The sequence below is a fragment of the Agelaius phoeniceus genome, chromosome 31 (genome assembly GCF_051311805.1).
Source record: "Agelaius phoeniceus isolate bAgePho1 chromosome 31, bAgePho1.hap1, whole genome shotgun sequence".
Taxonomy (NCBI): domain Eukaryota; kingdom Metazoa; phylum Chordata; class Aves; order Passeriformes; family Icteridae; genus Agelaius; species Agelaius phoeniceus.
Window position 1 is genome coordinate 5965836 of NC_135295.1, and position 12161 is coordinate 5977996.

Genomic DNA, 12161 nt, shown 5'->3' on the forward strand with positions numbered 1-12161 from the left:
TCTGAGTCTGCTGGGAAGGGGTTTGGAGGTGTCAGGAGATCAGAATTCCAACTGTGGGGGTGCTCACCGTGCACTGTCACTGTCACTGGTGCTGACCGTGAATGAAAGGGCTTCACAAAACCACTGCAGCTGTAGTGATCGCTGTGGTGCAGCTGCAGAGGGGACAGGGACAGCTCAGTTCCCCTGAGGGACCCCCACAGATCCTTCTCCTCCCGGTAAAATCGCACCCTGGTGTCCGGGTTGTCCTGCCGGCCCCGGCAGCACAGTGTCACTGTGTCCCCCTCCAGCAGTGCCCGTGCTGGCACCTGCAGCACCAGCTCATTTGTGGGACAGGAGGGTCCCATCTCACTGAGAGGCTTGAGACAGGTGCAAGGAGGGTCCCCATGGCACTGGGGACATGTGGGTGCACTGGGATGAACTGGGATGTTCCTGTGTGCAGGGCACCACACAAGGGGTGTGAGGCCACCCACAGACTGGAGCTCACCCAGATCTATCAGCGGCCACCCAGATGATTTAAGATACCCACTCGCCATCTAAGACTCTAACGGGGGGGCTGTGCCCACTGCCAGGTCTGTCACACGTGTAGGTGCCACTCTCAGTGACACTCAGGTGGTCGAGTCCCTGCTGCCCCCAGCACTGCCCGTCCTTGTACCAAGTTGTGGCTGCGGCGGTCCCCAAGCCCTGGCAGGTCAGGGTCACCCGGTCCCAATGCACCGCCGGCCTCCAGGGGGCTCCACCAGGAGCTGGGTGGTCTGGGCACCTGTGGGTGACAGGGGACACCAGCCTGCCAGGGCCAGTGTGGGGCTGGGGACAGTGGGGTGGGGCCATGGCATCCCCCAAGGACTCACCAGCGAGGCCGAGGGTCTGGGCTGGAAGGGAGAAGGGACAGGGCTGGGTGGGGGTGGCACCATGGGGACAGAGGCACCGGGGGCACAGGGTGTGGGAGATGTCCCCAAACTGTCCCCATAGGGGACAGCAGTACATTCCTGTCCCCCTTCCTCTATCCCCACAGCCACCCCATGGCTCTGGTGACCTCATGCTCTGGCTCTGCTTGCATTGGAGACCTCCGGGGACCCTGCAGCCCCCCTGTGCCCCCTCCCCTCACCATCCCCGGGGTGTCAGGCCCGTGCCCAGGGCACTCACCCCACAGGAGCAGCGCCACCTTCCCGGCCATCCCGGTGTCCCCAGCCATGTGCACTGGCTGTCACTCGCTGCCGTGGCCACCGCTCCCCTGGCTGGCGGCTCTTTGGATGAAGGGGAAGGAAGCGAGGTCACGTCCATCCCCATGTGTAGGTGGCCCTTGGTGGGGGCTGGGTGGCCACAAACTGGGGACAGGCTGGGGACAAGGCTGAGTGGGACAAGGTGGGACATGGAGTTCCCAGGAGGGGGGGCCTCAATGGGTTTGGGGAGCCAGGGATGGGTGTCCAGCAGAATGGGGGGGTCCCAGGGATGGGGTCCCTGAACAATGGGGGTCCTGAAGAGGTGGAGTCACCTAGGATTGGGGTGGGGGGCATGGAAATCCCTCTCCCCCAGGGCTGGGGAGACTCAGGGATAGGAATCCTAATGGAACGTGGGCTCCAGGGATTTGGAGTCATGGGATGGGGATTCTTTGGATGTGGATGATGGGAGAATGGGGGAGCTGAGAGGATGAAGGTCCTGGGGGATGGGAGATTTCAGGGCTTGGAATGAACAGGACAGGGTTCCTGGGCCATGGAGATCCTGGGGAATGTCAGTACAGGGATGGGGCTCCCAGGCAAGGTGGGACATACGGAATGGGGGTGCCATGGTTGGGTTCCCAGGGGAACGGAGGTGCCAGGGATGGGCAGTTGCTTGATGGACACAGGGATCTCAGCTCCTTCCCTGGGTGCCTCAGATTTTGGTGTGACCCAGGGCCCAGCACTGCCACCCCTGGGGTGCTCATTTCCTGTGCAGGCATCACATGGGGGTCCTGGGTAGCTCTGCCTCTGTGCCCTCCCCTGCCCGTGACTTTTTCCTCTCTTTATTTCTCTTTTTTCCTTATTTTCCTCACTTTTGTGCCAGGTGCCCTCTGCCCCCGTTCCTGGCTCAGCAATCCCGGGGAGCACCTGAGCAAGGAATGGATTGGGGGGAGCCAGGGGAGGAGAAAAATGGGGAGCAGGGGGTGCAGGGAAGGGTGGGGAGGCTGTGGGGGATGGAGGTGTTGGACTGTGCCCCCTCAACACTTTCACCTCCTTTTTCCTGGACAAGAAGGAAGAGGCCGTTTGTGCTGAGAGTCAGATGGGAAAGGGGCAGGTTCTGTCCTGGGGTGGCACATCCAGAGGCTCCTGTCCTGGGGGGATCCTGTCCCAGGGGGTGACACATCCTGGCATGGGGGCTCCTGTCCCAGGGTGTGGCAGTTCCAGAAATGTCCCTGCACATTCCTGGCCGGGTGCCTGTCCCAGGGGTGGCACATCCTGGGGACCCCTGTCAATGCAAGGCTGGGGCCCAGCCATGGCCCAGCCCCACTGCACAGGGATGGCCGTTGCCCAGCCCTGCTCTGCCCAGCCCCAGGTGGCAGCCAGCACCTGAGGGTCCCCCCTGCCCCCTTGGCTTTGATTCTGGCAGCTTTAGAGCTGCTGCAGAGGGGAGAATTCTGTGGGGGAAAAAGGCCCTGTCTGTGGTTTGTTCAGCCCTGCAAGAAGCACAAACCCAAAGGGAGCTCAAGCAGTGGCTCTGTGAGGGCCTTTAATGGTTTTCAGAGCAGGGCTGGCTGGAAACTGCCCCTGCAGGGGCAGCTGTGAGGGAACCAGTCCGGAAATGCAGCAACTGATTATTTGTTCCTGTCCCCAAGGGACTGAGAATACCACAAAACAACTGCAAATCCCACACCAATCTGCTCAAGAAGCTGACCTGGACCCTCCTTCTTGAACAAAACCTCCTGCCCTTTGGATCTTCTGGAAAGAATGTTTGTGTTCTGGATGTGCACACCAGAAGAGAGGGAAAAGTGTCAAAATATTGAGCAGGGGCTGCACACAAGGTGCTGGGGAACAGGGGTGTCACAGCAGGAGCAGGGAGTGCCCAGGCAGGGGAATTCAGGGCAGGCTGGAGTGGATTTACCAGGGAATCAGACCCTGAGGAACACAGGGGCATTTCCACAGCTTCTTGTGCACTGTCCCAAGCATGGACAGAGCTTCTCCCCTTCCTCCATGGGAAATCAATCAATTTTCAGGGTGGGAACGAGCAAAATGGGGAGAGTTCCTTAATATGGTCCAAGAAAAGGTTTCCTTAGGGGCTGGGTTGCTGCCCAGTAGGCAGGGAACAATCCCATGGAGCTGGTGGACACTCAGGGAGATTCCACCCTCTGTGTTATCCACAAGCAAACCCTGCTGTGGGATGCACCAAGGGGCTCCTAAAGGGAGCCAAAAAGTCTCATTTCTTTGTGATTTGTTTGTGTTTTTATTGTGAGGGACTTGTTGGGACAGAAAGCGTTATAAGGATTCTACAAACCAGAGCATTTTATACCTTGCCAGATTGATTTTTGCTGAGTTTGTTCTTTATTAGGAAAATAACGGTGTGGGAAAGATTTTTGCTTTTATCCTATGGATGTGTAATTTTGTCTGAACCAATTGGGCATCAAGTGTTGCCTGGGATGGCTGAGCCAGGAAATGGGGGGACCTGACCCTGGGGTGAGTGTGGCAGGGACACAGAGACTCCCAGGACAGCCATGGGGTGCCCCAGGGTGGGGGCTGTGCTGGGCTCTGGGTCACCCCAAAATCTGAGGCACCCCAGGATGGAGCTGTGACACCCATGGCCACCCAGCCACTGCCCATCCCTGGCACCCCCATTCCCCTGGGAACCCAACCATGGGAACCCCATTGTCTTGGTCTCTCCTCCCTGGGGACCCCCATCCCAGGACTGACATTGCCCAGCCCCACCATTGCCTTGATCCCATCCCATGGGCTGCTTCTTCCCCGGAACCCCTATTCCCGAGGGTCCCCTTTTTCCCCCTGCACCCCCAGCCCTGGCACCCACTTGCCATGACCCCAAATCCCTGGGGACCATGTTCCCACAGCACCCCCATCCCTGAATGCCCCCAGGCATGGAAACCCCAACTCCACTGGACCCCCATTCTGCTGGACACCCATCCTTGGTTCCCCACATCCCCTGAGCCCCCCAGTCCTGGCAAGACCATCCCCCACCATGTCCCCAGGCTGTCCCACCATGTCCCCAGCCTGTGCCCATCTTGTGGCCACCCTGCCCCCACCAAGGGCCACCTCCATGTTGGGACAAGATGTGACCTCGCTTCCTTGCCCTTCATCCGAAGAGCCGCCAGCCAAGGGAGCGGTGGCCACAGCAGCGAGTGACAGCCAGTTGTCACAAGCCGTCCTCACGGATGTGTTTCGTGATGGTTTGTGATCTCAGAGTGCAAGAAGAACCAACACGGTCGAAGGGGGTTTGCAGTGATAATCAAAACAAATCACCATTATTGAAATAACCACAGTTAAAATGCCTTGGGGAGGAATTGGGGGAAAGGGAAAAATAAAAGGGAAAAGAGGGAGGAAAAAGAAAAAGGTATGTAGCTACCAAACGTAGTACTGCGGTGTCCTTTGGTGTCCAGCCGATGGAGTTCACCAGGTCACGTCCAGGGAAATCTCAGGGGTGCAGCCCATCTGCACTCTAATAATACCCTTTTTTGATGGGGGGAGGGGAATAGATCTTGAAACCAAATCAAAGATAGTCTATTGTATGCTCGGGGAAAAGAATGGTATTTGGAAAGGGTACACACAGTCCATATTCTCTGTAGTGGGCGAGAGCCATTGTCTTCATGGTCCAATGCTCCCACCTGCAACATCCATCTTGCTTTGGTCACCTTGCCTCCCCCTGCACACCTCCCTGGTTGGGGGTTTCAGTCCCAGACCTTGGAAAGTATGAGAGGGGGCCTTCTCACATAGGGGTCTCATGTCTGGGTTTTTCTCTGCTGAAGAGGCTTCTTACATCTCAGTTTGTCTGTCACGGTGATTGCAAACGAGCCAGAGGGGTCTTCTTAGGAGGACCAGCCAGAACTCAGGAGAAGTTCAGCCAGGCCAAGAGAAAAATCCCACAGCTATTGTTGCAAAAGGTCAGAATGTCCTTCTTTCTTCTTGTTGAGCTCAGTGTAGCATATAGTAAATACACCTGTGAAAACAAAACTTTGACAATGCTCTCAGGTCTCATGGCCTGGCTGGCATATGACTTTCTCCTACAGGGCTAGACAGGGGGGTCTTTTCTTCAGTGTTCCCCTAATGATGATCATGTGGCAGATGAGGGATATTTCAGACAGACTCTCACACCAGTCCACATAGCTGGCAACACTGGGATGGCTGGGATGGTGATGCTGTTCCTTTGGGGTGAGTGCCCTGGGCATGGGCCTGAAAGCCTGGGGATGAGGAGGGGAGGGAGCAAAGGGGGGCTGCAGGGTCCCCTGAGGTCCCAAGTGCCAGCAGTGCCAGTCCGTGTTAGCCACAGTGGACATTGGTTGGACTGGGGATGTAGGGTGACTTTGGGGACAAGAACAGGGGGCCAGAATTTGGGGATGGGGATGTGGGGACAGGAATGTGGGGACTGGCACCTTTGGGCTCCGGTAGCTGTGGGGATAGGGTGGGGGACAAGGGAACTGGGATGCAGGGACAGAAGGGGACACGTTCCTGTTCCCAAGGTATCTGTGCCACACAGATGTGGTGCACAGGTGGCTGTGACACAGAAATCTCCCCCTGCTTTGCCAAATCTTTTGGTGGCCACCCCCACACACTTTCTCACAAGAACGGCTGTCCCCATGGGGACACTTTGGGGACAGCCCCCACACCCCGTGACCCATGAGCCTCTGTCCCTGCAATGCCACCCCCACCCAGCCCTGTCCCTTCTCCCTTCCAGCCCAGACCCTCGGCCTCGCTGGTGAGTCCTCAGGGGATGACATGACCCCACCCCACTGTCCCCAGCCCCACACTGGCCCTGGCAGCCTGGTGTCCCCTGTCACCCACAGGTGCCCAGACCACCCAGCTCCTCGTGGAGCCGCCTTGGAGACCTGTGATGCTGTGGGACCGGGTGACACTGACCTGCCAGGGTTTGGAGACCGCTGGTGCCACGACCTGGTACAAGGACAGGAAGCGATGGGGGCATCAGGGACCTGACCATTTCACTTTCACTGAGAGTGGCACCCGTTAGTGTGACAGACCTGGCACCAGGTTCAGCCCCCCTGTGACTGTCTTATATGGTTAGGGAGGTTTGGGTGTCCCCAGCCTGGCACCCACGGGGACCCCAAGGGCTCTGGGTGGGCTCCGCTCCATGGGTCACCTCCTGTGTGACCAGAGCCCATCCCCTGCTCTGGGGACATCCCAGAGCATCCCAGACCGGGGGGATCCCAGTGTTGGCATTGGGAACTCCTGGTGCACTGGGTGTGACCCAGTGGGGAGGTCTTGGTGCCATGGGATGTGACAGGATCCCTCTGTCCCCCAGACGGGCTGGTGCTGCATGTGCCTGCGCAGGCGCTGCTGGAGGGGGACACGGTGACCCTGCGCTGCTCGGTGCAGGTGGGCTCAGCCCCTCTCACCTTCACCTGGTTGCACAACGGGCAGGAGGTGGCCCGGGGTCCCCTCCTGGAGCTTGGAGACATCAATGTGGGACATTTAGGCACCTACCGGTGTGTGGTCACCAACCAGCTGGACCTGCACTGCGTGTTCCAGGCACCCAGCACTGAGCTGGTCGTGGCTGTGACACTGCAACAAAGGTGGGGCCACACGGGGTCATCAGGGAGTGCAGGACACCCAGGGTTCAGGGTAACCCTGATGTGTCCCCTTCTGTTACTTGCAGTGGCCACAAGGGTCGGTGGGGCCCTTTTGTTCCTAGTCCTGCTCATGGGTGTCATTGTAGCCTGGCGCCCGTGGCACCACCTGGGTGGGTGACAATGGGGGGACAGGGGTCCCAGGGAGCTGTAGAGACCCCCAAAGTTGGGGAGCAATAGGGCAGCACGCACAGCCCCATATTTGTGACCTTTGCTGGGGGTGCTGATGGGGTTTGGGGAGGTGCTGGAGGGTCCTGTGGGGATGTTGGGGGTTCTTTCAGGGGCCCTGGGGGTAATTGGGGGGGTCTATGTCCCTGCTGGGCTTTGGATATTGAGGCTGAGTTGGTAGGGGGCACTGGGGAGGTTCATGGATTCTGGGAGCTCCAGAGATGTTTGGGGGTCCTGAGGAAAATTGAGGGTCCTGTGGGGGTTCAGCAATCCTGAGAGGGGTCAGAGCCCTGGGAACCCCCACAGTCACCCCTCCCCTCTTTGCTTTGAAGCTGCCAGGAAGCAGCAAGAACGGTGAGTGGGGGTCTCAAACCACACTCTCCCCTTTTACCACAACCCCCAAAGACCTCCCATTCCCTCCCCCACATCCCTTTTATTGTCTCAGGGCCCCCCCGGATCACCCGGCCCCACCAGAGCAGGGGGAGGTGCTGTACACCCACGTCGTGGTCACCAAGAGGGCAGGGGGTGAGTACGGGGGGGACACACGCAGAGGGACACGTCACCCACCAGTGTCACCCCACCCAGATCCCACAGCCTGTGTCTCTCGCAGCATCCCACTGTGCCACCACCCTCCAGCATCCCCAGGTGACCAACGCGGAGCTACGGGGACCCCAGGGGCAAACATGAGAACCCGGTGACATCTATGGGAATGTGCTGTGACACTGGGGGGAACTGGGGGCACTGGGGGTCCCCACCCATGGGCACCCTCTCGTGTCTGTGCTGCCACTAAAAGCTGCCCCTCCTGCTCCCCGTGGAGGCACAAAGATGCCAAAGAGCTGAGAGAAGAACAATTTGCTGAAACAGCAACGAGAGAGAATGAAACCAACAGCAACCGCAACAAGGCTGAGAGTCCAAATGGTCACGCAAGGACCGATTTCCAGGGAAAGCCACAACGAGGAACAAACCCCAGATGTTTCCCTCAGCATGTTTCTCCACCAGAGGAACTGGTAGGGCCCTGGACCTTGCTTGCTCTGGTGGCCAAAGCGGCCTTCAGGAGGCTCTGGATTCTCTTGTTCCCGGTCCCTAACCTCTCCTCTGCTGTGTTCCCCTCACGATGATCTCACAAAGGCCCAAGGGGCGTTCTGGAGTCTCCCCTATTGCCAGGGTAGTCGGGATCAAGCCATGGTACAGGGCGGATTGTCAGAGACAGGAAAATTTGATGACTGGAGACATTTTGGAACAGCTGTGTTTGGCAGGGGTGGGTCAAGGCTTTCATTTAAATGAGAAATCTCTGTCAAGGAAAGAGGGAATTTTCTCGGAATGGAAAGAAGACCCATGTCTAAAATTTTTTAAATTTGAAAAATGATGAGGCTTGCAGGCCAAAATGTGGGAAAAGGAATAATAGCTCTTTACCGGGAAATTTATAAAGCAGAACAGAAGAAAACAACACAAGCCCAGAACTTTCCCTCCCGCTCAGCGCTGTTGGTTTTTGTGGCAGTTATAACTGCGGCCAGCAGGGGGCGCTGCAGGGAGCACTCCCGGCCAGCAGGGGGCGCCCCGCTCCAGCTCCATCCCCTCAGTGGCCGTGGCAGCCTCGGGCGGGAGGGAGGAGGGGAAATCGCTCCTTTTGCAAACTCACGGCCACCAATCGGTCCCGGCACCACCACCGGCAGCGGGCAGAAGCCGCCAAGGCAGCAGGTTGGATCCCAGTGCCCACTGGCAGCGTAGCAGTGTCCCGGGGCAGGCACACGCCCTGTGAAACACCCGCGACTGCTCTCCATGATCCCGAATGGAAGGAAGGCAGAGCCTGACCCCAGGCAGGTCTCGGGTCCACAGCAGCACCTCTGGTGGCTTAACACCACAATTCCTGCAAACCCTCAGCCTTTCACACAGGTGAGGAGGGCAGGGATGGAGCAGCTTTGGGGACACCTGGAATCCAGACAGGGTCACTCCCCACAATGGCCAGAGTTCCTGCTCGATATTTCCACACTTTTCTCTCTCTTCTGATGACCACAGCCTGAGGCCAAACATTCGTTCCATCAGGTTTCAGAAGGCCGCAGGTTTTGTTCAAAATGAAGGCCCACTTCAGCTTGTTAAGCAGAGAGTTGTTGTCTTTGCAGTAGTTCTGGGGCTCCCTCAGTCCCTTGCCAAGAGGGACAAAATGATCAATTGCTGCATTTCTGGACTGGTTCCTTCTCAGCTACCCCTGCAGGGGCAGTTTCCAGCCAGCCCTGCTCTGAAAACCATCAAAGGCCCTCACAGAGCCACTGCTTGGGCTCCCATTGGGTTTTGTGCTTCTTGCAGCGCTGAGCAAACCACAGGCAGGGCCTTTTTCCACCACAGAATTCTCACCTCTGCAGCAGCTCTAAAGCTGCCAGAATCAAAGCCAAGGGGGCAGGGGGGACCCTCAGGTGCTGGCTGCCACCTGGGGCTGGGCAGAGCAGGGCTGGGCAATGGCCATCCCTGTGCAGTGGGGCTGGACCATGGCTGGGCCCCAGCCTTGCATTGACAGGGGTCCCCAGGATGTGCCACCCCTGGGACAGGCACCCAGCCAGGAATGTGCAGGGACATTTCTGGAACTGCCATACCCAGGACAGGACCCCCCATGCCAGGATGTGTCACCCCCTGGGACAGGATCCTCTCATGAGAGGACCCCCCCTAGATTTGCTGCTCAGGACAGAACCTCCCCCCCATGATACTCAGCACAAACGGCCTCTTCCTTCTTCTGCAGGAGAGAGAAAGTGTTGGGGGGCACAGCTCGACACTCCCATCCCCCACAGCCTCCCCACCCTTCCCTGCACCCCCCACTTCCCTGTTTCCCCCCTCCTCTGAGTCATCCCAACTCATTCCCTGCTCAGGTGCTCTCCAGGATTGCTGAGCTGGGAACGGGGCATGATGGGACCTGGCAGAAAAGTGAGGAAAATAAGAAAAAAGATAATTATAGACTCAAAAAAGTCAAAGGCACAGAAGCAGAGCTACCCAGGACCCCTATGCCCAGGAAATCAGCACCCCAGGGGAGCAGCACTAGGCCCTGATTCACCCCAAAATCTGAGGCACCCAGGGAAGGAGCTGTGACCCACCAGCCCACCCAAGCAACTGTCCATCCCTGGCACCCCCTTCCCCTGGCCCCCCAACCATATGATCCCCACTCCTTCCATCCCAACTTCCCTGGGCCACCATCCCAGGGCTGGCAGTCCCCAGGATCTTAATTCCCAAGGAACCCCAGCTTGGTAATTCTGGCCTCTGGGATCCCCCTTCCCCTGGGGGCCTTGGTTCCACCAGGAATCTCATTCCCATGGCATGCCAATCCCTCGGCCCCATCCCATGATCACAAATCCCTGGAGGCCACGTTGTCCTGGGACCCTCACCCCAAGCTTGAGTCCACCAAATCCTTGGGTCCCCCACTCCCCTGAGACGCCATCCCTGGGCCTCCCATTACCCTGAACACCCATCCCTGGCCCCCTGTACTGCCTCAGCCTCAAAATTCTGGCAACACCATGTCCCCACCATGTCCCACCATCACAAACATGTACCACTATCACCCCCATGTCCCATCAGGTCCCCACCCTGCCCCCATCCTGTACCCACCCTCCTCCCACCAAGGCCCAACTACACATGGGGACAGACGTGACCTCTCTCCTTTCCCTTCATCCAAAGAGCCACCAGCCAGGGGAGCGGTGGCCACAGCAGCGAGTGACAGCCAGTGCACATGGCTGGGGTGTCACGATCCGTCCTTACGAACAAGTTTCGAGATGGTTCGTGGATTGATCTCAGAGTGGAAAAAAAAAACTGACAGGGCACAGGGGATTTGCAGTAATAATCAAAACAAATGCACCTTTATTGAATGACCATAGCAAAATGCGATAGAGAGATTAAGGGAGAGAAAAAGAGAAAGAGAGAGAAAAAAGAGAGAGAAAGAGGGGGAATATAGCTACCAAACATAGAGACGAAGGCCTTTGGTGCAGTCCAGCTGAGGATCTGCCTGTTTCATCGGGGAGATCTCAGAGGTGCAGTTCATCTGGACTCCAATTCTACTCTCTTTCAATCGGGGAAGGGGGAATGGTATTTGCAAAGGGTACACACAGTCCATGTTCTCAGCAGTGGGCGAGAGCCATTGTGTTCATGGTCCAATGCTCACACCTGCAACATCCATCTTGCTTTGGTCAGCTTGCCTCCCCCCGCACATCTCTGCCGGGTTGGGGGTTTCAGTCCCAGGCCTTGGAAGGAGGAGAGGGGGCCTCCTCACAAAGGGGTTTCATGTCTCGGTCTTTGATGGAAAGGCTTCTTACATCTCAGTCTGTCTGTCACAGTGGTTGCAAATGAGTGAGAAGGGTCTTCTGCAGGGGACCACCCAGAACTCAGGAAAAGTCCAGCCAGGCCGAGAGGTGGGACAGCTTCCAAGGCTATTGTTGCAAAAAGGGCACGGTGCCCCCTTCTTCTTCTCATTGGGCTCAGTGTAGCATACAGCAAACAACACCTGTGAAAACAAAAACTTAGCAATGCTCTCAGGTCTCAGTGGCTTGTTGGCATGTGACTTTCTCCTTCAGAGCCAGAGATTTTAGACAGGGGGGGTCTTCTCTTCAGTGGTTCCCCAATGATGACCGTGAGGCAGATGAGGGAAAATTCGGACTGACTCTCACAGGACTCCCAAAACTCCTCACCATTTAAGACTGTCCCAGGGGGGCTGAGCCCAGTTCTGGGTCTGTCACACATGTAGGTGCTGCTCTCAGTGACTTTGAAGGGGTCGCATCCCTCCTGCCTCTAGTGCCTCCCATCCTGGTAGCAGGTGGTGGCACCAGCGGTCCCCAAGCCCTGGCAGGTCAGGGTCAGCCGGTCCCACAGCACCGCCGGCCTCCAGGGGGGCTCCACCAGGAGCTGGGTGGTCTGGGCACCTGTGGGTGACAGGGGACACCAGCCTGCCAGGGCCAGCGTGGGGCTGGGGACAGCAGGGTGGGGCCATGGCATCCCCCGAGGACTCACCAGCAAGGCTGAGGGTCTGGGCTGGAAGGGAGAAGGGACAGGGCTGGGTGGGGGTGGCATCATGGGGACAGAGGCACGATGGCACTGGGGGTGGGGGCTGTCCCCAGAAGGTCTCTGTGGGGGCACTGGTGTGGCACAGAGGTCTCGAAGACAGGGACACAGCAGCCAACCCTTGCTCAGGCATGGGGACCCTGTGCTGGCACAGATTACCCCTGCCAGACCCACAGACACATCCCCA